This window comes from Suricata suricatta, chromosome 4 (assembly GCF_006229205.1).
Source record: "Suricata suricatta isolate VVHF042 chromosome 4, meerkat_22Aug2017_6uvM2_HiC, whole genome shotgun sequence".
Lineage (NCBI taxonomy): Eukaryota > Metazoa > Chordata > Mammalia > Carnivora > Herpestidae > Suricata > Suricata suricatta.
In genome coordinates, this window is record NC_043703.1 from 82,519,717 (window position 1) to 82,542,445 (window position 22,729).

General features: G+C 45.3%; 1 protein-coding gene across 1 annotated transcript in view; it reads left to right on the top strand.

Annotated features, from left to right (window-relative positions):
- FHL2 (four and a half LIM domains 2) overlaps positions 1-22,729 on the top strand; it is a 67,506-nt gene continuing 44,777 nt past the window's right edge. The window contains exon 1 of the mRNA XM_029937084.1: positions 1-118. The gene's annotated coding sequence lies outside the window, so the exon portion shown is untranslated. The remainder of the gene's footprint in view (positions 119-22,729) is intronic.

A 22,729-nucleotide genomic window follows, 5' to 3' on the forward strand; every position in this document is an offset into this window, starting at 1 on the left:
GACAAGAGGCAGCACCTGGCCAGCAGCCGCACACACGGTTGGGGCAGTCCCACAGGGTGGTTGGCCCTGCGCCGCCGTGGTCCCCTTCGGTCGGGCTGGAGGGCAGAAGACAGGACCGGTAAGCTGCCTCCTCCTCTCCCTTGCCACCCTTCCTTTACCGCCTCTGCACAGGCTTAGATGCCATCCGGGTAGCCTTCGTGCCCTGGGAAGGGGCTCTCTGGCACTGTGGACTTGCAGACCCCAAGCATGGTCCCAGGTGGCACCAGCAGCTGGGTCCCACCAGCCGCCAGCTCCTGCTGCGGGGAGAGAAGGGAACCTGCCCCCCTCCTCAGGTCCACTGCAGGTGCCTCGGGAAATATAAAGGACTCAGAGAGCACCCTTTGTTCATCTTTCCCTCTCTGAGGAGGCATCCGGAATTACACTGAGAAAAAGAAAGCTTTTTCTCCAGAGGAAAAAAGGAAGGAAGGAAGAAATTATAGAATAAACACTGGAGGGGAAAATAACCACAGTGCCCGGGAGCTTTTTCTCCCTGACAGAATTTCCGGATGGCCTGGGGTGACGGGTCTGATTACCCTCGGAAAGTATGTTTATACAAGATGACTTGTTACGGCTGGCGGCTCAAAAGTACAGATAGCTGTTATGTGCTTAAAGGAAATGCATTAATATTTTACCAATTTCTAGCGCAGGATATGAGGAAATGCACGGTACGGAGTAATGCTGGGCTGAAGGGGCAATAATGTTAGTACTGATAGAATGACATGTGATAACAGGCATCATGCATACAAATGTCCTGGAGTCATGATCTTTGCAAGGCACCTTATCAGGTCCAGTCTAAAAAGACAAAATGTCAGACCAGTTTTTTAAAAATACTTCTGAGGTCCAGAGACAGTATTCATGCTTGATGTTATTTTGTCACGTCCTTGCTCTATGTAGGTCTCTTGTTTTATTTGTTTCTTGAGAAAGGTTATTTGAATTTTTTACTGCTAGGTTTATAACAAGGTGTGCTGTAATCAAATTGATTACATTTTGAGATCTTTGCAATCTTACAAGAGTTTTAATGACGTCACCAACTAATCAACTAAAATGATTACATTTTGGGTGTTTTTTTCTAATATTGAGAAAGTATTTCTGGGAAGCCTGGGTTGGTTAAGCATCTGACTCTTGATATCAGCTAACAAATGATCTTACGGTTCCTGGGACCAAGCCCTGAGTCAGGCTCCATGCTATCAGCATAGAGCCTGCTTGGGATTTCCTCTCTCTCTTTCTCTCTCTCAAAATAAATAAACTTTAAAAAAAACTTTAAATTTAAAAAAAGGACAATATTTCAATGTGTAACTTCCATGAAGAGTTGCTCAGTTTCCCCTAAATGTATTCCCTGACTGATCACTCTGTCTTACCTGCCTTTGAACACATTTTGCACTATTAGATTTCATCGTCTAAGTGCTTCCAGAATTCTCCATTGGTTCCAGATCCCTGAGACTAAGTCACATCATACTTCTCTCTGTAATCTGATAAACTCTTAAGCCAGTGACCTACACACTACCTACTGGTGTCTAAAAGGTTTCATATTTAAAATAGGTGGCCAAGAAACTGAATTTAAATTGTCCTCTCTCCACTGTCAAAAAAAAAAAAAGTTCAACTGAGTAAATTGTAAAGATCCTATTGGTTTTATTAACGATTCATGGACTGGGCAGCATCCCACCCAGCAGGTAGAAAGGAGCTCTGAGGAACTGTCCAAAATGGAAGACTTCTCTAGACAGAAGGGAGCAAGAAGGAAGTCATACTGGGAAGAAAAAAAAAAAGTGGACTGATTATTGCAAGGCTACTTTCCTTTAGGGAACAGCTGTGATCCATCCGGCAGATGACTTACCTCTTGCTGTTCAAGTGATTCCTGATGAACTGACTGGTCTACAATTCCATTTCTGGAAGAGGCCGAAATTATGATTAATTTCAAGCCTCAGTTTGGTGACCATGGTGTTTAGTATAAGTGACTCCATTTGGGGCCTGTTGTTTTGTTTTTAACACCACTAAAGGAAGAGGTGAAGAAATTACGCTCATAGCGTTTATATTTTCTTTTGTTTTTTTCTTACTGTGCAAATGCTCACCATTGAAAATACAGTCAAGCAGAGAGGAGAAAACAAAAAATTATGTGCAGTCTTAGCACATTACTTTTTATCTTAACTATTCCTTGATTCCAAGAGGTCCTTGATTTTAAGACCAACCATTAATTTAATACTAGCTTTACAAAAAGGGGGGGAAAAATTCTCATTATGTTACCCAGATTAATATATTTTAAATGCATCTGAAAACAACAAATTACACAGAGAAATATAAATTATAATTAAGAAAAAATATATATATGATCAGAATATTTGCTAACCAACTTTTGTTCAATTTATGATTAATGTCCTTTCACCATGTATTCAAACTTTAATTCTTTGAAAATTGGTGATCTTTACCTGACGTTGCAACTTCTTTCATTTAGCCGGAATATTGAAATACCCATAATAGCTGGCAATAATAAGGACAGGAAGTAAAGAAACATAAACTGAGCTTTAGATAAGCAATTTTTATCAGAATATAACTAGTTTTAAAGTATAATGTGGGGGCGCCTGGGTGGCTCAGTCAGTTAAGCATCAGACTTCAGTTCAGGTGGTGATCTTGTGGTTCATGAGTTCGAGCCCCAATCCTGGCACCTGTTTCGGATTCTGTGTCTCCCTCTCTCTCTGTTCCTCCCCAACTCATGGTCTGTCTCTCTCTGTCTCTCAAAAATAAATGTTAAAAAAAGATTTTAAGTACAATCTGCTCATTTCTACAGTATTAATGCAACCTACTGACAACACTCAACCATCTTGTGCCTTGATCTGTATGACCCTCAAAAGCTTATTTCACTGATTTTTTTTCATTATCACTGACCCATCGGCCTTTCATCATTTAGTCTCCAATATACCGAAGTAAGGATGAAACTTAGGAAGGAAGTAACATAAGTTCTCCCCAATTTGATATTTGACAGATGTATTTCATAAATATCATTAATTATTTTTAAGTTAAGCTTGTAAAAATCAATTTTGGAGGTGCCTGAGTTGGTCAGTTGATTAAGAATCCAACTTTGGCTCAGATCATGATCTCACCATCTGTGAGTTTGATCCCTGCTCCAGGCTTTATGCTGATAACTCAGAGCCTGAAACCTGCTTCAGATTCTGTCTCCCTCTCTCTCTGTCCCTCCCCGATTTGTGCACCCTCTCTCTCTTTCTCAAAAGTAAATAACATTAAAACAATAAATTTTAACTTTAAGTACATTTTTGCAATTTGGGGCCATGTTGAATTTAAAAGATAAATTTTTGAGAGAGAGAAGAGAAATATAAATCCATTATTAACAGAAGACTTGTTACAGTTAAAATGTAATACTAAAAAGTTAAACTGAAATGAAACCATATCAAGGCAACGACTCATAAAATATACTCCATGTGTTTTATTAAGAAGATATGTATAGGGGCACCGGGGTGGCTCAGTCCATTAAGCATCCTGCTCTTGATTTCACCTCAGGTCATGGTCTCAAGGTCCATGAGTTTGAGCCCCACATCAGGCTCTCCACTGACATTGTGGAGCTTGCCTGGGATTCCCTGTCTCCCTCTGTCTCGGGTGGGGAAGAATGTGAACAGTATGGAGAAGTAAATCAATGGGAGTTGCCCACAGAGTGAAGGGTGTGTCCTATGGGTAAAAGATGAACTAAATATGTGTACGTTGGGCAGGGAAGGGTAGTTTAAGGACAATGGTTGCTCTTTCTTCTCTTCCAACACTTTTAAAAACCAACCAGACCAATGAAGAGGTACACTGGCTCCCCAAAGTTAAAAAGAAAAATAAGCTTCTCTGTAAAGAATCTGAACTGGGACTAATTTGAATTCCAAACTTAAAACAGAATGAAGCTCTGGGCCAGAGAGGTGACAGTAGCTGACTGGGGGTGTGTTTGCCACATGCTGGCACTGTTGTGAGCGCCACACGTGTGCACACACACACACAGACATGCACACACTCGTGTGAGCCTCACGGCAGCTCTGTGAGTAATGCTTCTGGTTTCCCAGGGTGTAGATGAGGACAGCAGGTGCTGAGAAGTAAGGTGCTCAGAACCAGTAGGTGGGGAAGCTGGGAGTTGAACCCAGGTAGTATGGGGCCAGGACTGACAGAAATCCGGCCAGAGATTGCTGGAAAAGTCTCCACAATGGAGAAAGAACCCCACCTTAAAAGTGAGTGAGGGCTTTCCATTTACCCCTTATTTTTCTGTTTTACATCCCTCCTCTATTTCTAGCCCCTCTCAAGAGCATAGGAAGAGTGTTAATCTTCTTATCCATACCCGTGACAGCTAGCATGGTGCCTTGTACCCAGCAGCTGCCTAAAAAATATTTGCTGGACTAAATTGTGTTTAATTCAAGGGCAAGAAGTGTTATGATGGGTAAGAAGGAGCCAGAAGTTTTCCTTGTTGGCTAGTAATTTTCCCTTCTGTAATGCTGGCTTGGGAAGAGTTTTGATATCCCTTTTCCATCTTTGACACACAGCACAGGATCATAATAATGCCTCTTTTAACTGGAATTTTCACTGGGCAATAAACACTAATATTTGATGATAATATATGCTTGAGAAGAAATCCTTAGACTTGAAAGTTTTTATTCACCAAGTTAGTGTGGTGTGTGTGCATGTAAGTGTGTGGTGTGTGCATGTGTGTGATGTGTGCGTGTAGGTGTGTAGTGTGTGGTGCATGTGTTTAAGCGTGTGGTGTGGTATATGTATACGTGTAGGTGTTGGGGCTACTGAAGGAAGGGAACGAGGATTGGAGATGCTGTATAAATTCCAGATGTGAGGTTCCTTCGTCTAAGCCTCTCCAACTTTGTTTGGAATCAATTCATTTATTAGGAAACAACAATTTTGCTTTCTTTAAATATAATTTAGTAAACAAAAAAGCAGGTGAGAAAGAAAACTCTTCTTATTCCACAGCCCCCGCCTCTAATTACACCAAATTGATGAACCAAATATTATGCCCTTCCAGTCCCCACATTAATAAGACTTTGCAATCAGTTAGGTTCCGAGAAAACAGAGTACCTTGTACGCAATGTAAAGAAAGCCAAGTGGTTTTGAAAGCACCTAAGACAAACTCCTTGGAGGCACCCCTCTGTCTCCTCCTGCAAAGTGAAAGGGCAAAAATCCAATGAATAGTTGCAAATGTGTTGTCACTCGAATTAACCAGTACGGGCAATCACCCGAGTGAACAGAGAAATACTCAGGACCACAATGCCGTGTCTAACAGACTCTCAGATGGGAAAACGCTGAGGGCAGCAAGAAGGGCAGACTGAGGATATTCTAATTAAAACAGAATTCTCAATACGTCAGAAGATTTGGAAATTCACAGTGGCATGCTCAACAATCTCTGAGATGATGAAATTTGGAGAAAATGGAGAGGCCCTTCCGCCTCGTTATCAAGAAGGTCTAGTAGCCAATCGTCCAGTCTGGCTGTGAACTTGCTCTGGCAGGATCCTGGCCCCCCCCTCCCCCCAGGGGGCTGTTTCCACTTTTATACACAACAATTCACTGGGTCCTGGGGAGCGTCTTCAAAGCTCTGCCAGCCTCAGGCAGGAGCCACTAAGGCAGCCCCAGAGGCCACCATGAGCTCACCTGAACCACAAATCTCCTTTCAAAATTTGTTACCTTACTTGTAACTTAAATCAGACTGTGTCTCATAAACCCTCCAGTGGCTTCCCAAATAAAAATAAAATCCTAACACTCTGTAACCCACAGAGCCCTACAGGATCCAGGCCTTGACGTCTGACCTCATCTCCTTCCCCCTCCATCAAGGATGCTCCAGTCATACTGCCTTTCCCCAGCTGGGCCAAATAGTTACCCTGTCCCAGGGCCTTTGCACTTGCTGGTGTCCCCAGTCCATCAGGCTCTCCTCCAAGAAAATCACACATCTCCTTCCCACTACAACTAAGCACCACCCCTGGACATACCATCTAAAATTACACTCTCTGTCACTCTCCAGCTCCCTGCCCTGATTTACTCCTCACTCTGATTTCTTTTCTTTTTTCCAAAGCTCTTATCATCTCACACGTACACACTCCCAACGTGGCATGTGTGTCGGTGTCTTTCTCTCCCCTATTAAGACGTGAGTTCCAACTGAAGCAGTCTCAGCTGCGTTCACTGAGGTATTCCCATCACCTACCACAATAGGTGGCGCATAATGGGAGGTACATAGGCATGTGATGAAAGATGGAGGCTCAAATACCATTTTCATATATTTCATCTGAATTCTTAGAAACCTTTTCACTGTAATTTGGCCATCGCAAAGCTCTCATATTAGGGTCTATGTCTAGTGCTGGAGGTCCACAATTTAAATGTCCTTTCAAAAACTCCCGGTACACCTGCATTTTGTGAAGGGAAGAAGGAGCTGATGAAGAGTGCTAGGATTTCAGGACTGACACTTACAAGGTGCTCAGGCAAGATCCCAACTTCCCAGAAACCACTTGTAACATGGCGATGACAGCCACAGCTTCTTAATGTTCACTTGAGGCTTGAACACGGCAGGACGTGTAGCCATGGCAATCATTAAGTGAGCACGCACCACATTCCAGGGAGCAAACTGTGCATTCAGCTTGCTCCGTGCTGTTCTGTCTTCACAGCAACCACGGGGTGTAGGCACTGTTATCATCCTAGTTTACAGGTGGAGAAACAGGAATCCAGAGAGGTACCTTAGCTGTACAGATGTAGTTGCTGTATGAGTTCCTTATTGCTGTTGTAACAAATTTCCCTACGTTTATTGTCTGAAAGCAATGCAAAATTAGGATCCCACAGTTCTGGAGGTCAAGAGGTTGACAGGGTCTCAGTGGGCTAAAATCCAGATTTCTGGAGGGCTGGGATCCTTTTGGAGGCTCTAGTGGAGAATCTGTTCCTTTGCCTCTTCCAGCTTCTAGAAGCTTCCTGCATTTTTTTGGCTCTACTTTCAAAGCCAAAAATGTAACATCCTCATTCTCTCTTGATTCCAACTCTCCAGCTTCCTCTTCCCCTTATAAGGACTCTTCTTATTACATGGGGCCCCACTGAATAATCCAAGGTGATCTCCCCATCTCAAAACTCTTTGCTTAATCACCTCTGCAAAATCCCTTCATAAATTCTGGACGTGAGGACATGAACGGCTTTGGGAAGCCATTATTCCACCTACCAATTATAAAGAAAAAGACCTGGGATTTGAGTCCCAGCCAAGTTCTTGACCACTACACTTCTGTATCACAGTAAGCCCTTTGGTATTTAGTAAATCTCTTCCTTTGCTGTAATGAAGGGAAAACCAAAAGCTTGGATATAAGATTTGAGTTTGGTATATGACATTAAACAGTTCTGCCCTGCTCCCTATAATATGGGATGGCAAACACTCAGTTAACCCTAACAGTCATTTAACAGATCATCAGTCTTGCCTCATCCTCAAACATACTATTAACTCTCAAGAAACCACAGATATTTGATAGAAGTGGTGGCAAAGTAGACATGAAAGTCTTGCTTGGAGACAGGCCAAGCTACCCAATGGAGGAAGAGGACCAGGCAATCCAGGGTGGGCTTGAACCAGGATGCCCCACAGTTAAGAGAGCAGACCAGGAAGAACCCATTGGTTCCCCAGACTGCTGGGACAGGCTGGGGCAACCTAGCTCAGGGTGCTACAGTGAGGCACAGACAACCCAGGGATTTGGGTGACTTGGGACAGGAAGGTGGCCTAGGTCTCAACAACAAGACTGTGGGAATGTCAGCAAGCTGTAGAGCAGTCTGATGCACCAGAAACAAAGGGACTGGGCCAGTAAGACCACGTGTCAGCCACACGAGGTGATAGCAGGCCTCACATGGGGCTGGCAGCCATGATCGTTTCAACCTCTCAGGGTCTGGAAAGGGCCCTACTCCACCAGGAAGTGGGAAATAATGCAGAAGCCTTATGTGGGCACAGAAGAAGTGGGATTGCAGTGGGAGAGCAGTAGCTGGGGACGGATTGCAGTTTGGGGAAGATGGGGTGTCCACAGCTCTGCAAGCCCTTGACTCCCAAATCTGTGGCAGTTGAACTACATCCTGACCCCACCTCGAGTGGCACAAGGCTGTCCCTAAATAGTCCTTCCTTCCGTTTGAGGATGGCTCAGGAGCTGCCACAGTGGAAGGGCTCCGTGCCTCCAGGTAGGCAGAGCTGAGGCAAAGACTGTCAAGAGGCTTCTGTCTCCATGACATCCGTGACCTCCGTGGCCTTGAATTTTAGAAGTGGGAACCCATTTGCATTATTCCAACAGTTGCCTTGAAGTATGCATCACAGGTTAGAAACCAGGGGTGAATAAACACATGACCATGCAATAATAATAATATAGATTGTGTGCTATAGACGTACTTCCTTAATCATCCATGTCAGCGTGACCATCGAATTTATGGTACCTCTGAAAGGACAAGAGAGAGCTTTGAATAAGTACACCAGGTCAACGGGTGTAACTGGCAATCCAGTCCCTGATCCCAGGCTTCGTGCGCATGCACTGAGGTCCCCCAGGGAGCTGGCTTTGCTGGGAACCAAACTGTGTAGAGGGATTATTCAAGCTTCCTGAAACCACAGACATTTTTATTACTCTCACCAGGAAGATAAGAAACCTAGAAGCAGAATTTCTTTTAAGGTGCTAGGATACTGGCCACCAAGTTAGAATCACATGTGTGTCTTTCTTCAAGAGATGATTGACGTTTGAGAGCTGCAGGCCCCACCTCACAGCTTCATTGCCCTTTAGGACATGTTCCTAAAATCGGTACTTTTCTTCTCTGCTGTCACTCCACAAGTTCAGGTGGCAACCATGAGTGCAGAACTCTCCCTTGCCTGAGCCTGCCCTAAATGAGACTTGTTCAAATGAAGGGTCTGTTTCATAATTTCACAGTGAGCCATAACATGTATTTAATGGACTGAGACCTGCGTATTTCTAAAAATAACATAATGTTGACCAGATTTTTTTAAACAAATTAAAAAATCCTAAGTAGAATTATTCCATTGACAGTGTTTTTTCAGGGCTGTGGGTGGGGCTCTGTGATGTGGTTGTGACTTAAAAAGGTACTTCCTAGTGTGGGTTGCTGTCAAAGTGTTGGAGGTTCATTGCTATAAACCATATTTGCAGATTTCTTTCCTCCATTCTCCTGGACCCCAACAATGGTGGGGACACCTCACTTCCTCCTACTCGCCCTGCAGCTGTCTTTCTCTTGGCAGATGGCTACCTAACCCTTTAGGCTGGAGCCAATGAAACGGTTTCCTACCTGATCATTTGTACAAATGGGAGTCTTTGTGGGGAAAAAAATGAAAATAGAACCCAGTGCCTTCACCAAAGAATGAAAGGGACATGTAAGTAGAAACTCTGAGAAGCTAAAAAAAAAAGAAAAGAAAAGAAAACAAAACAAAAAACCCATGTGGCTAATCGTCGGGAACTCCACATTTCTGGACCATCTGCTACCCCAGCCCTCTCTGTGTCAGAGTGTGCAAGTGCAGATTGTTCGTGTAGTGTGTTCTAGTTCACCTCCCTTCTGTGCCACGGAAAATGTAAAACAAATCACAGCCTGAGGCGCTGGCCCCTTCTGCGCTGTTTCAGGGTCTCTGCACCAAGCACCGGGTTTCCAGCCGAGTCCTGTAATTTGGCAGAAAGGGTGGGGGGGAGGTGGTTATGTGGTGACCCCCACATCAAAGGCTGCTTTTTCATGACTGCCGGCTAGGGAAAGGAGGACAAGGGGATGCTGGGGGAGAGAAGAAGGGAGCCACCCCAGGCAGGATGTCTGGAAGGAGAGATAAAGCAAACTGCAAAGGTATTTTAATAGAACGCTGTTTCCCTTCTTTACTATGTGTTTTTCATTCCACTTTCAGTTATTTTTGACTTGAATCATGGAACTCTGTCTCTTGGTTAAGGTTACTTAGATGCAGTTGCTTTTGTGCATCGCAAATGAATACTGGCTTTTTTGGGTGGGACTGGGGAAGATGGTAGGTGGCGAGGACAGAAAGCATGTTGCCTTCCAGAAAGTTGGACATGTTTTCTCTTCCCTCTTCCTCATGGGAGCAAAGAACGCCTGTTTCCAAGAGCCCAGAGCACTTTGACAAATGCAGATGGTAAAACCTTGCATCTACTAGGAAAAGGCAGCCCCAAGGATTAAGAGGTGAGGCCACTATGCTGTCACGGAGGGAGCAGACATCTTTCCACCGGAGGGGCGGGATATCAGATAAAGAGCCTTCCTGCTGCAAAAATGGGGTGGATTCATCTGAGGTCTGAAACAAGGACTTCCTCTTTCTGTACCACAATCTCTTCTCCTCTAAAATGCAGACGATTATATTTGTAAAAGACTATTGTTAGAGGTTATGACATTTGCATTGGAAATCTTCAAGTGACTTCTCAAAGAATTGAAAGTTAGGCTGTAATATCCAGTCATTCAAGAGCTGTGCCCGGTGGCTCTCTTGGCCCTTCTCATGGTGTGAAGAATCCTCATTCCTCTGTGGGCAGAGGTCAGAGGGAGAAGGGGAAGAGAGACCCCACAGCCACCTGACACCACTGCCCTAGTGTGGTCCAGCACAAAACCCCACCCTGTCCTCAGCCCATGTCAGCCTACAGGTGGACTTGCTGCTCTCCCGTGTCATCCCAGCTGCAGGAAAAGACAAGCAGGGAGAGGGGAGGAAAACAATAGCGCTCTGACACTGCCGACTGAAGCAATTACTCTGGTTTCCTAGTGGTCTGGGACACATGGCGTCTACTGAGAAAACTCTGAATGAAACATAGTCATTTTGCAGTGGTTTTGGTATCTTAGCCCTTGCAACCCATAGTCCAACCAGTCAAATACAGAAGACACAAACATCGAGCTGAAGATGTAATCTGGTGGCAATATTAAACTGCAGACCGTATTTCATTTCACTGGGATTTCATTCATCTGGGTCATTAGGTTGTCAAAAGTAAGTCACATCTGTCAGGACAAGAAAAAATTGGCAGAAAATTTATTTTAATACTTCTGACGCTTTTAGGTGACCTATGGTTCCATGTGTAGATTCATGTCTAATCTAAGGTTACAATTTTTTATAAAAAGAAGTAAATCAAACCGAGAGGAAACTATAAGTCAAAAAAGACACAAACAAACCATGCTTGTCTTTGTAGGTGACTCATTGTTCCCGTGACAGTTTTACTTCCTCAGTAGCTTTATCTTATCTGAGAAGCACCACCAATCTACTCTGTGCCCCGGGCAGTCCCCGTGCACAGGTCCCTACATGACGCTCATCCCCACACCCATCTAGCCACTGACTTGGGAAAGCCAGGAATCAGTTACAGTTGACTGGACTCCTTGTTTTTCTCAGCAATGACACGAGCAGCTGAAAAGCCCAAAGTAAGAAGGCAAACAACTGACAAATAGGAGCATACTGACACGACTTTAAGCCACAATAGCTATTTCTTATGACCACCCTTCCCTTTCTATCCCCATCACGGCCTGGCTTGCAGCTGGGCCAGCTCGGGGTTCGAGGACCTGCGTGTGCACTAGGCAAGACAGCCCTCCCCTGCTTCTCTGCACTGGGGCAAGTCCTCTGGCCGACCCTCACTCGACTACAGGACTCCAGAAGACGCGGAAAGCCGGGGGGAACAAGAAGACTGAGTACTGAACTCTGGTCCAAATATAAAAATAGTGTGGTGAGGAAATAGAAATGTATTTTCCATTAAATCAAAGAAACAAATCTGGAAAATTAGATCCTAGCACGCTGAGTCCCTGCTGGCAGGGACTGTGATTTATGAGGTCAGCACAGAGCCGTGCCTCCCGCAGGGTAGATATGCCTTGACTAGTCAGTGCTGTATCGGTGTAGTGAGGAGTGGGTACATTTGTCTGGCTGCTCAGAAGCACTGCTTTCTGCGGACTCATTGTGAACACTCTCACCCAACACCCCGCGTCCAGTGACCAGGCATGCAAATCTCTCGTCTCCTCCTTTGTAAGCCCTAGCCGGTAACCTCAAGGAGAACAAAACACCATCATGAAGCCCCAGATCAGGAGCAGAGAATAAAATTTATGAGGACTCCGTCCCAGGCGCTCCACGTGAAGCTGGCGCTCTGGGGTAGGGACTACATTCACTTTATTCTCACTTGAGAACCTTGTTCATCAATGGAACCCACACCACATGCAGTGTAACCAGAATCTACAGCACTCCCATGGGTCTGACCTACGCGCAACACAGGGCCACCAGGCCACCAGGCCACTGGGCCACGGTGGGCTCTGCACACCTCCAAGGGCCCCATTCGTGGGTGTGGACAGAACCCCTCACAGCTGAGTGCCTTGGCATCTCTGGGAGAGACGTTTTTCCCTTTACTCCCAAACCTTGCTGCCTAGGTCTTCCTCGGCCATCCCCCTTTCTGCCCACATCCCTCCGATTCTTCCTCATGTTACTATTACTTGTGAGCAGTTTGCTCCTCTTATTAGTAGAGGTGTCATCAGTTGAATCGTACCCCTCCAGAATTTTTGTGTCAAAGTCCTAACCCGCTATATCTTAGAATGTGACCTTGTTTGGGAATATGTTTGTTACAGGTATGATTAGATAAGTTTGGGGAGGGTCCTTATCGAATATGACTGGTGTCCTTATAAAAAAAGAAAAACAGACCCAGGTGGACACACAAACACACACACTCACAGTGACATGTGAGCACAAAGACAGTAATCAAGACAATGGTCCCACACACCATGGAACACCAAAGAATGCCAGCAAAGCACCAGAAGAAAAGTGAGAGGTAAGGTAGAGATTCTCCCTCAGATCTCTCAGAAAGACCCCACCCATCAGCCCTTCAACCTGGACTTCTAGCATCTAGAACTGTGAGGCACTAAGCTTCTGTGGTTTATGCCCCCCATTCCATGACACGTGACATTTCCTTCCTACAATCCTAGCAAACTAATTCAGGGGAATCCAGTGGTATCTCTCTCAGGAGACGAAGCATTCTCTTCTGAAACCTGGCCCAGTGCAGCACTCCACCCTCCACCGGACACATCCAAGAGTGTGGAGTATGCAGCTTAGCTTTCTGCAGGGCCACATGTCAGGAACACAACAGTCTCTTTATAGGTTATAGACATGCATTAAACTAAAGAACAAAATACCCAGAGACGTGTACACCAAGGGACTACATGTATAAATACACTTAATAGAGAGATGAGCCCTTTTGTCTTATTTTATTTTATATTTTACTTTTGCGAGAGAGTGCATGCATGCATGCAGGGGAGAGGGGCACAGAGAATCTGAAGCAGACTCCATGCTCATCAAAGAGCCCAACTCAGAGCTCAATACATGATCTCACAACTCTGGGACCATGACATGAGATAAAATCAAGAGTCAGACACTCAGCTGAATGAGCAACCCAGGTGCTCCTTGTTTTCTATTCTGTTCTATTCTATTCTATTCTATTCTTTGTGTTTTTAGAGATGAGTCCTTAAACAAGACATGGCACACTGCACATCAGCACAAACCTCAGCCACAGTTATACTGACAGCATGGCGAGTGCAGAGCTGAGACAGCTCCCTGTACCATCCAAACCAAAAACAACACATAACAATATCTAGTTTTATGGGCCCAATTTTCTTGATACTTACAACTTGGACCCACCTAATCATCTGATCATATTGCTCTCTTGGTTCTTGTTGGTGTTGTTTAACCCATGGATCTCTATGGCTTATTTTCAGTTGGAAGAAAATTAGTGCTTTCTGTCAAGGGGATGTAGCCCTACAGTCCAGCCAGCTCACTCTGCTGCTCACCTGTCACATAGTGACGTGTCATAGTGTCACACGAGAAGGCCATGGATTCAGGAAGTTCAGCTCATTCAACCCAGCACCATCTCCATGAACTTTGAGCAGCCTTCCAGGGCCATTTGCAGAGTCTAAACTAAGAACAGATGTGAGACACAAGCTATACATACTGCCTATAAATCTCCACCATCCGCTTGGATGATTGAAAGTATTCCACCCCCACCTCTATTACAAGGTACAATAATTGCCCAGCATATTGTGGCTTAGTTCAGTGGTTCTTAATATGTGGTTCCTGCTCCCTGCATCCCTTTCAAAGGGTTTGCAAAAACAAAAACAAACAAAAAACAAAAAAACACAAAGGGTTTGCAAAGTCAAAACTATTTTCTTCACACTTGTTCACTGTGTGGACTTTTGGGCACAAAAGCAGAGGGACTCTTGTTCTTCAGCAGGAATCAAGATGGTGGCTTCTGTCAGGGAGGCCAAACTTTATCTCTGCCCTCATAGGTTCTTCAGCTGCACCCGAGACTTAAACTGACATAAGCAAATTAACAAGAGAGAATCATACAGATTCTTACATGTATGCAAGAGCCTCCACAGTTCAGTGAAGATCCAAAGGGTTGCTGGGCATGTTTCTACACCAGGTTGTGCAAAGAGAGGCAATTGTGGAAAAGTAACAGAATATATGAGGAACTGAAAGGAAGATAAGAAGTATTTTAACAAGGTCTCTTTGAGTAGATTTTCTCTGCCTCAGCTCCCCATCTAGTGATGAGAATGTTTCTTTCCTCTTGGCACAGGGAGTACGTCTTTCACATGGGAATACATCTCTGGCTTTCAGGAAGAAAACAGTTGAGAGCATTCTTCTTGCACCTGCTATTTGTCAAGTGCCTTTTAGCTTAAAATAATCCTTATGGGATATTTTGAGTGACCAATTCTGCCACTCTTCAGGCATTAGTCTTAATCACAAGATGTGACACCCAATTCTCACCCCTAAATCTATATATTTTGACCAATGTATTTTGGATCCATGCATACGTTTTACCCACAGGACAGCATCACAAACTTCCAAGGTACTGTCTCCCTTCTGGGGTCAAAATGGAGTCTTTCACACATGAGAATATGCTTAACATCACTAATTATCAGGGAGATGCAAATCAAAACCACAACCAGATAGCACCTCACCCCGATTAGAATGGCTATGATCAAAAAGATAAGAAGCGTGGAGAAAAGGGAACCCTCCGTGCACTGTTGGTGGGAATGCAAACTGGTGTGGCCACTGTGGAAAACAGCATGAAGTTTCCTCAAAAAATTAAAAATAAAACTTCCATACAATCTGGGTATTTAACCCAAGCAAACAAAAACACTAATTTGAAAAGATATATGTACACCCATGCTTATTGTAGGATTATTTATAATAGCCAAGATATGGAAACAACCTAAGTGTCCACTGATGCATGAATGGCTAAAAAACATATGATAAATATACACAGTGGAATATTACTCATCCATGTAAAAGAAGGAAATCTTGCCATTTGCAACATGGATGGACATTGAGGGGATTATATTAAGTGAAATAAGTCAGGCAGAGAAAGACAAATACCATATGATCTCTCTTATATGTAGAATATATATATTTCTCAATATTCTCAATATATACATAATATATATATTTCTCAAGCTTATAGATACAGAGAATAGATTACTGGTTGTCAGAGATGGGGGTTGGGGAATAAGAAAAATAGGTGAATTGTTTGGGTTTTTTAAATTTAAATAAATGGAATGAAAAATCTTTGTGCATTTCTTTTTATGTACAACAAATATATGCCAGAATAACCTTAGGGACAAGGTATGTAATATGAAGTTCCCTCAACTACCATTGTATCACAGAAAATTATAAGCCACAGGTTACTGAGCAATTAATAAGCAGCATTTAGCTTGGTTGCTAACTGCTAGAGTAGCATTGGGGAGACATGGTGTTCTTCTTTTCTTTAAAAAGACAGTGGAAATTTTCTAAGAAGAGTGGAAAGTTTCCTTCTGACAAGGAAAGAAAAATCAGATTTTATGCCTCTTGATCGTGGAAAATTTCTGCCCATTTTTGTCAAAGGGCAAAGCAAGAGGGAGTGCATGGAGAGAAAGGGGACAGTGAAGAGTTTTTGCTTTGTGCTTTTGAGAGTTTCTTTCTTGAGCTAGTCGAGAAGGAAAGACTCTAGGGAGACACAGTGGGTGTTCAGAGACGGGTAATGGCCAAAAGGCTTGCTCGGGAGGCAGCGTGAGGGAAGTGAGGGAACCAGCAGGACCTGGTCAAACACTCTCTTGATCTGAGTACTGTCCACACCATTACCTCGGATTTGGGGCACATCAGTTAGCCTCTGTGCCTCTGTTTTCTCACCTGTGAGACCCCCTTACGTTGTTTCCTTTTGTGCTATCAGACTTCTTACACTGACATCTCCACATCCTCAGTTGCCATCGACTCAATCTGACTCCACTTGGCTTTGCTGTCACGTCATGGAAATGGATTTCAAAACTCAACCAACAGTCTATATTGCCTCGTCCAGGGGACTCCCAGCAGCCCCTAGCTTATCCAGTAGTGCCAAAACTCCTAGCACTACTCCTAGAAATCCTTTAGTGGTCAGCATAGCCACTGTCTCCCTGGACCCCCCACCTCCTGAGCGCCCTTCTTGGTCTTTATGGACTTCCTCCCTGCCTGACCCTTAAACCTTAGAGGCTGTGGGAACTTGATCTTTGACCCACAATTCACCATCCTTCTTGGGAGACTTATTCTACTGTATTTGTTTGTTTGTTTGTTTGTTTGTTTTAAATTACCTTTTGGGTTATGGCCCTTATGCCCATCTCTCCAGTTCTAACCTTCCCCCTGAATCTCAAGTTCAGATGGGCTTGAAAAAGCTATTTGTATTGCTGTCCCCAAAGTGCTTCAGTCTCTATAGGTCAAAAGCAAATTCATCAAACATGGCCTTTTCTCTTTTCCTGATGAGGATGGTAGCTTACATGTACTCGAGTCAAAAGGTTGAAATTACGTTAGGCTCATCCTCAGTATCCAATCATCTCTCCCAATTTCTATTGATTTGACATCTTTAAAAACTTCTAGAAACTGATGCCCTTTCCCATTCGTCCTACTTCCTCCTTGCCTGCATTTCACAGGACCAGCACAGCAGCCTGCTGTCCTGGGTTGGCTTTCCCAGGAACAAAGTCTGGGAGGAAGTGGAGAAATGGGACAGGGAAGGGGAAGAAGGTACAGAAGGACACAGTTTTAGCATGATCCTGCATAGGCACTCTTGGGTGTAGACCATGCCTTCGGTTTGACCCAGTCTGAGGAAGGGAGCTGGGCTTTCACTTTCCCATACCAGTCAGCTTTTGTGAAGGACACCCCAGGAGGAGTAAAGGAGCCCCAGTAGCCCAAGGGCAATAAAAGGAACCCACAGGAACCCAACAGGATCGAGGCAGAATGCCGACAATATTTCCTTACGCCTCCTCAACGAGCCCTTGGTAGATTGCTATACTTCGGCCACATTTGTCTACCAAAATCAAAAAACTGCTCAGGTCAGCCTACTACTTGAACTCTTTCAAAGGCTTCTGATCTCTCAGGAGCACTCTGTAAAAACTGGCTTTCTTCCCCATCTTAACAGGCATCAGAACTAGACAGGGGGAAGGAGTCTGTGTTAAAATACAGCATGGCCTCCTGAAGATTCATGCTGCACACCAGCTCATTAAAGGCTCCGAAAAGCCCTGCAGTAAAGAAACTTGTTCGCTTGTTCAGCCAGGGAATTATTAGCCTAGTCTGACCCTAACTTGAGTGCTTGCTTGTGTGTGTCTTGTGGGTGGCACTCCTTACACACTGCTGTCTGCAGTGCTGACCTATAGGACAAAGTTCCTCAGCATAGCACATGAGGCTCTCCGTGGGCTGGCCTCACCTCCTCTCGGCCTCATCCCTGGCTCTAGGAAGGCTGAACTGTGTTGCGCACCAATCCTTGACATAGACCCTGTCATGTCACAGGGGCCTCTGTGTCCCATTCATGCTGTGCACCTGAGCTTTCTGTCCCAGCTCACGTCTGTGGATGTCCCTTCTGGGAAGCCTTCCTGAGACCATGCACCAGTCAGGGTTCTCCAGGGGAACTGAACCAGATCCAGAGACTGAGAAGGCCCAAGATCTGCAGGGGGAGTAGGCAAGCTAAACACTTAGGGGGCCAGTGTTTCCGTTTGAGTCCCTAAGCAGAAAAACACCCCTCAAAACCTGATGTCCCAGCTTGAAGGTAATGGGGTAGAAAATATTCTCTCTTGCTCTGCAGAGAGTCAGTCTCTCTGCCTTACTCAGTCCACTGATCCACATGTCAATCTCATCAAAAAAAACCCTCAAAAAATACCCCAAATAATGTTTGACCAGCTCTCTGGGTACACCATGGTCCAGTCAGCCTGACACATAAAGTTAACCATCACAGACGTAAGTGTATTTCCTGTGTTCTCATCACTTTTTTCTATATCTTTTTACCATCCTAACCATTTTTTAAATGTTTATTTATTTGGAGAGAGAAAGAGAACAAAGGGAGGGGCAGAGAGAGGGAGGGAGAGAGAGAGAGAGAGAGAGAGAGAGAGAGAGAGAGAGAGAGAGAGAGTCCCAAGCAAGCTCCACTCTGTCAGCACAGAGCCCAACAAGGGTCTCTATCTCCCAAACCAGGAGATCATGACCTGAGCCCAAGTTAAGAGTCAGATACTTAACTGACAGCAGCCACCAGGTGCCCCTCATCTTAACCGTTTTCAAGTATCCAATTCAGTAGGGTTAAGTGTATTCACATTGTTGTGCAACAGATCTCCAGAACATTTTTGCCTTGTAATATTGAAACCCTGGACCCATTCAACAATAACTCCCCATTCCCTCTTCCACCTGCTCCCTGCCCTGGCATTGACCATTCTATATTTTTTCTCTATGTATTCAAAGACTCTAGAAGCCTCCTGTAAGTGAAATTGTTTAGTCATTTGTCGTGACTCGCTTATTTCATGTAGCTTAAAGTCCTCAAGATTCATCCATGTTGTAACATGTGATTGAGTTTCCTTTCTTTTTAAGGCTGAGTCTATCTTAGTGTGTGCATACACCACATTTTGCTTATCTGTTCATCCGCTGGTGGGCACATGGGTGGCTTTCACATTGTGGCTGTTGTGAGCAACGCTGCAGTGAACACGCATGTGCAAACATTTCTTCATGACTCTGCTTTCAATCTTTGGGGTATATACCCAGAATTGAGATACAGTTTTCATATCTTAACTCAGACCAGATCTTATTGGAATTTTGTCTTTATCAGGCTGGCTCCCTCCCTTCCGGTCACACTGGACTTTAAGCTTTGGAAGGGAGGGGCTGAGTTTGAGTCATGCTAGCAGCATGGTGAGGGTGAAATTACTTAGCAAATAGCCATTTCCTGTCCAGTAGTTTCCTTGTGCCCACCCTCCTCCATGCAATTGCTGTGAGGATATCATGAGCCTTTAATGTCAGAACAGTCCCACATTCCAGGACCGTTCACAAATCCTCAAAACTTCAAAGATTAAGATTCTGGGTGAGCAGGGGAAACGGATTCTAACACCAAGAGTTAAGACAAGGGCTATTAAGATGTGCTTGAAAAGAATTGAGGGGAAAAATGTTGCACATTACATTCTGTTTTCTTTAACAGTTGCTCTGAAGGTGACAGCAAAGTTATACTTTGTTGTTATTTTTAAAAATTACTTCTTAAGACTTGAACTTGAAGGTAATATTTGGAAATTATGATAATGGCTTTTAATTTTGTCTACAGTTTAGGATATAAAGGGTGCCAGTCTGCCTTAGTTTTAGGATCATTTTCAGTGGCTGAAATGAGAATGAATGGATCTGAACACCTAAAGTGACAGTAGCAGGGGTTCCTGGCCGGTTCTATTGGTAGAGCATGTGACTCCTGATCTCAGGATCATGAGTTTGAGCCCCCCACTGGGCACAGAGCTCACTGAAGAAAATAAGCAAATAAAGTGATGATGGTAGAGTACACACATGTGCTCACAGGGCCCATTGTGTAGTTCTTTCATGGAGGTTCACGTTCTTCATCTCCTGCTTTTAAATTTCATGAGGATTTCATAAATGGGCTGTGGGTTCAGGGCCAAAATGGTGGACATTTTGTAAGTGATGAGCTGGAACTTGGAAACCTTCGAATAAAAGTCCTCTTTTTACGGGTCCCACAATACTTTACCTGAGGTGGGCTTAACATGCAGTGTGCTCTTTCCCCAAAGAACTCAGCATACTTCTATCATGTAATGTTTTCTTTTTTTTATGTTTTATTTTTATTTTTGAGAGGGAGAGAGACAGCATGATCAGGGGAGGGTCAGAGAGAGAGGGAGACACAGAATCTGAAGCAGGCTCCAGGCTCTGAGCTAGCTGTCAGCACAGAGCCTGACGCAGGGCTTGAACCCACGAACCGTGAGCTCATGACCTGAGCCGAAGCCGGATGCTCAACCAACTGAGCCACCCAGGCGCCCCCACGTAACATTTGCTCGAAGCTGTGACCGCTGCCTCCTGCCTGTGGCTTCACAGCGCTGGGAGCTGCTGTCACAAAGGATCACGCCCGTCACTGCTCCTCCCCCAAGTGCTTCAGCATTTCCTTCTCCCTGTGTGGACCCCTTGGCTTCCAGCATAACAGAAACACAAGTCGATACAAGAAGACGTGCATACCATAACCTTCCCTCTGCTACGCTGTGCCAAGAAATCCTTCTGGTCTGAGTAAAACAATCCAACGTGTGGTTTTCGACACCAACGGCATCTAGCCATGTGGTATGTGACATGTTTCCCAGAGATGAGCAGTTAGATGGGACTTGAACAGGCATTGCCCTAATAAATCTGCTGGCAAGTGGCTTACCAAATTTGGAGCAATGTTTGTTGAAGGACTATCCCTACCGGTGATGCTCACTTCGGCTATGTGGCCCCAGGTCTACTGGGGGTTATTTCCCTCATCTGGGCACAGGCCCTGTTATTGTCAGGGCCATGAAAGGAGACAGATGCTGGGCTTCCGGAAAGTGGAGGAGTTGCCTGGGTTTAAAACTCAGGTCTCCATCCAGCCGGCAAGCTGCTTCTGTTTGGGAGACAAGACTCTACCACTGCCCCCTGCTTCCCAGTGTCCTGACCCTGGTGTGAGCACTCATCTCTGGGCTCTGTCTCCCAAATCACTCACACTGCTCCCGGCTCTGCAGGGCGGGGGGAAGGGGAGGCAGCGTAATTACAGGGTCCCCACCCCAGCCTGGTGACCAGGCCAGGGGTCCTGATATGCCTCAGCCTCTGGAACACCCTTCATTCGGGTTAACTTGGCCTCAAGCCCTTGAAGTAGGAAGGAGGCAGGAGTCAGCTTGTCCTCCTGCGGAGACACTCCTACGGAGTTACAGCTTTGTTACCTGTTCCCAGGGACAAGTACAGCCATGTGCTTTCCCAGCCCCACTCACCAGGCACTGCCAGGCCACTGGGGAGTCCACAACAGACCAGAGGCGGCTCCAGGCTGCATCTGATATGACCCCTCTGCCTCTTCTCTCTGGGACCAAGAGCCTTGATAGGCATCGCAACAGTAACATCATTATTTACTACTGCGTCATAAATAGGACTTTCTATTGTAGCAGAACAGATGATAACTCCATTAGTCCTACACACAGCTACTTTAACTCCCGAACACAATGTACAATTTACCATGACCTCGGGGGTTGACCTATGAAGCTGGTAAACGCCCTCTGCCCCTCCCTGACTTGCTCCCTTGCTGGGCTTATAATGTCATGGCCTCCCTTGGAATGGCTGAAGCTAAGCGTGAAGCTGTGTCATGGAGAGAGTTTGGGGGTAGCTTCCACTTCTTCCTCTGAAACCATTCCCAAATTCCAGGGACCGGCAGGTGAACGGCAGCCTAAACCTCATCTGTCCACGTGAATTAACTAGCCATGTGCGGGGTCCCTGTATGTTTCCCAGATGGAAGGAAACCTGCTTTTATTTGCTTTTACCATCTCTTCCTCTTTCCCTCCCTCACGTCTCTGTTTTCTTAGAGTGTCTTTTTGTTCTCATTTGGACCAGTCTACCCAGAGGCCCTTGGTGGCCCCTTCCCGGGGTCCCAAAGCTTTGTTGCAGAGACATTCTGGTGCTTTGAGCCGTAGTCCCCTCTCAGCCCTTCCTGCCACCACCTCCAGCTGCCTCCTTGGCCCTCAGGCAGCCTTCCCACACTCCTGGTGGCTGCTGCAGGCTCCCCCAAGAGAGTGCTCTGCCACCTGCCCCCCACCCCCGCCACACCACATGGGATGCAGAGCCCCCTGAAACCACCTCTCCTCCTAGAGGCTGAGACATAAAGGAGAAGAAATGTATCTTCCAAGATTCTGCATCTAAATCCACACCCACCCTCTTTCCTACACACACACAAAAAATGCCACCATATCAGCAATCAAAAGGAGAAGGAGGAGGAGGAGGAGGAGGAGGAGGAAAAGAAAACATGTGTTGAAACAGTGATGGTGAACGATCGCTCCTCTAAACTCTGCAATCCAGAATCAGGGATGTCAAGTTTACATTCATTGTCGATTAGCCACCATGCATTCTGCTTGAGCAAGGAGCTGCTGTCCTCCCCCTGCTCGTGCATGCCCTTTGCAGGTGAGCCAGAGAGACCCGTCCAAAGTAAACGAGCTCTCACAGCAAACCCAACCAGCTATGGGAAAGGGTGCTTCCCAGAAGGTTCTACAAGCCAGGGTGTTGGTTCCAATCTTACTGCCTGGCGATGTGGAAGTCACAGTGTGGTTCCTGTGACTTGGGAGTGTGGACGGCCACAGTGAAGGGAAGTACAGGCTTATTACCTTTGGTAATGTTTATATACCCGACAGCATGAGTGAATGAGGGAAATACACCAGTTTTTCTTACTGAGGGATTTTGCTGTGAAGCAGGTATGGTTGGACTCCTCCCTGCAGGCAGCCCATC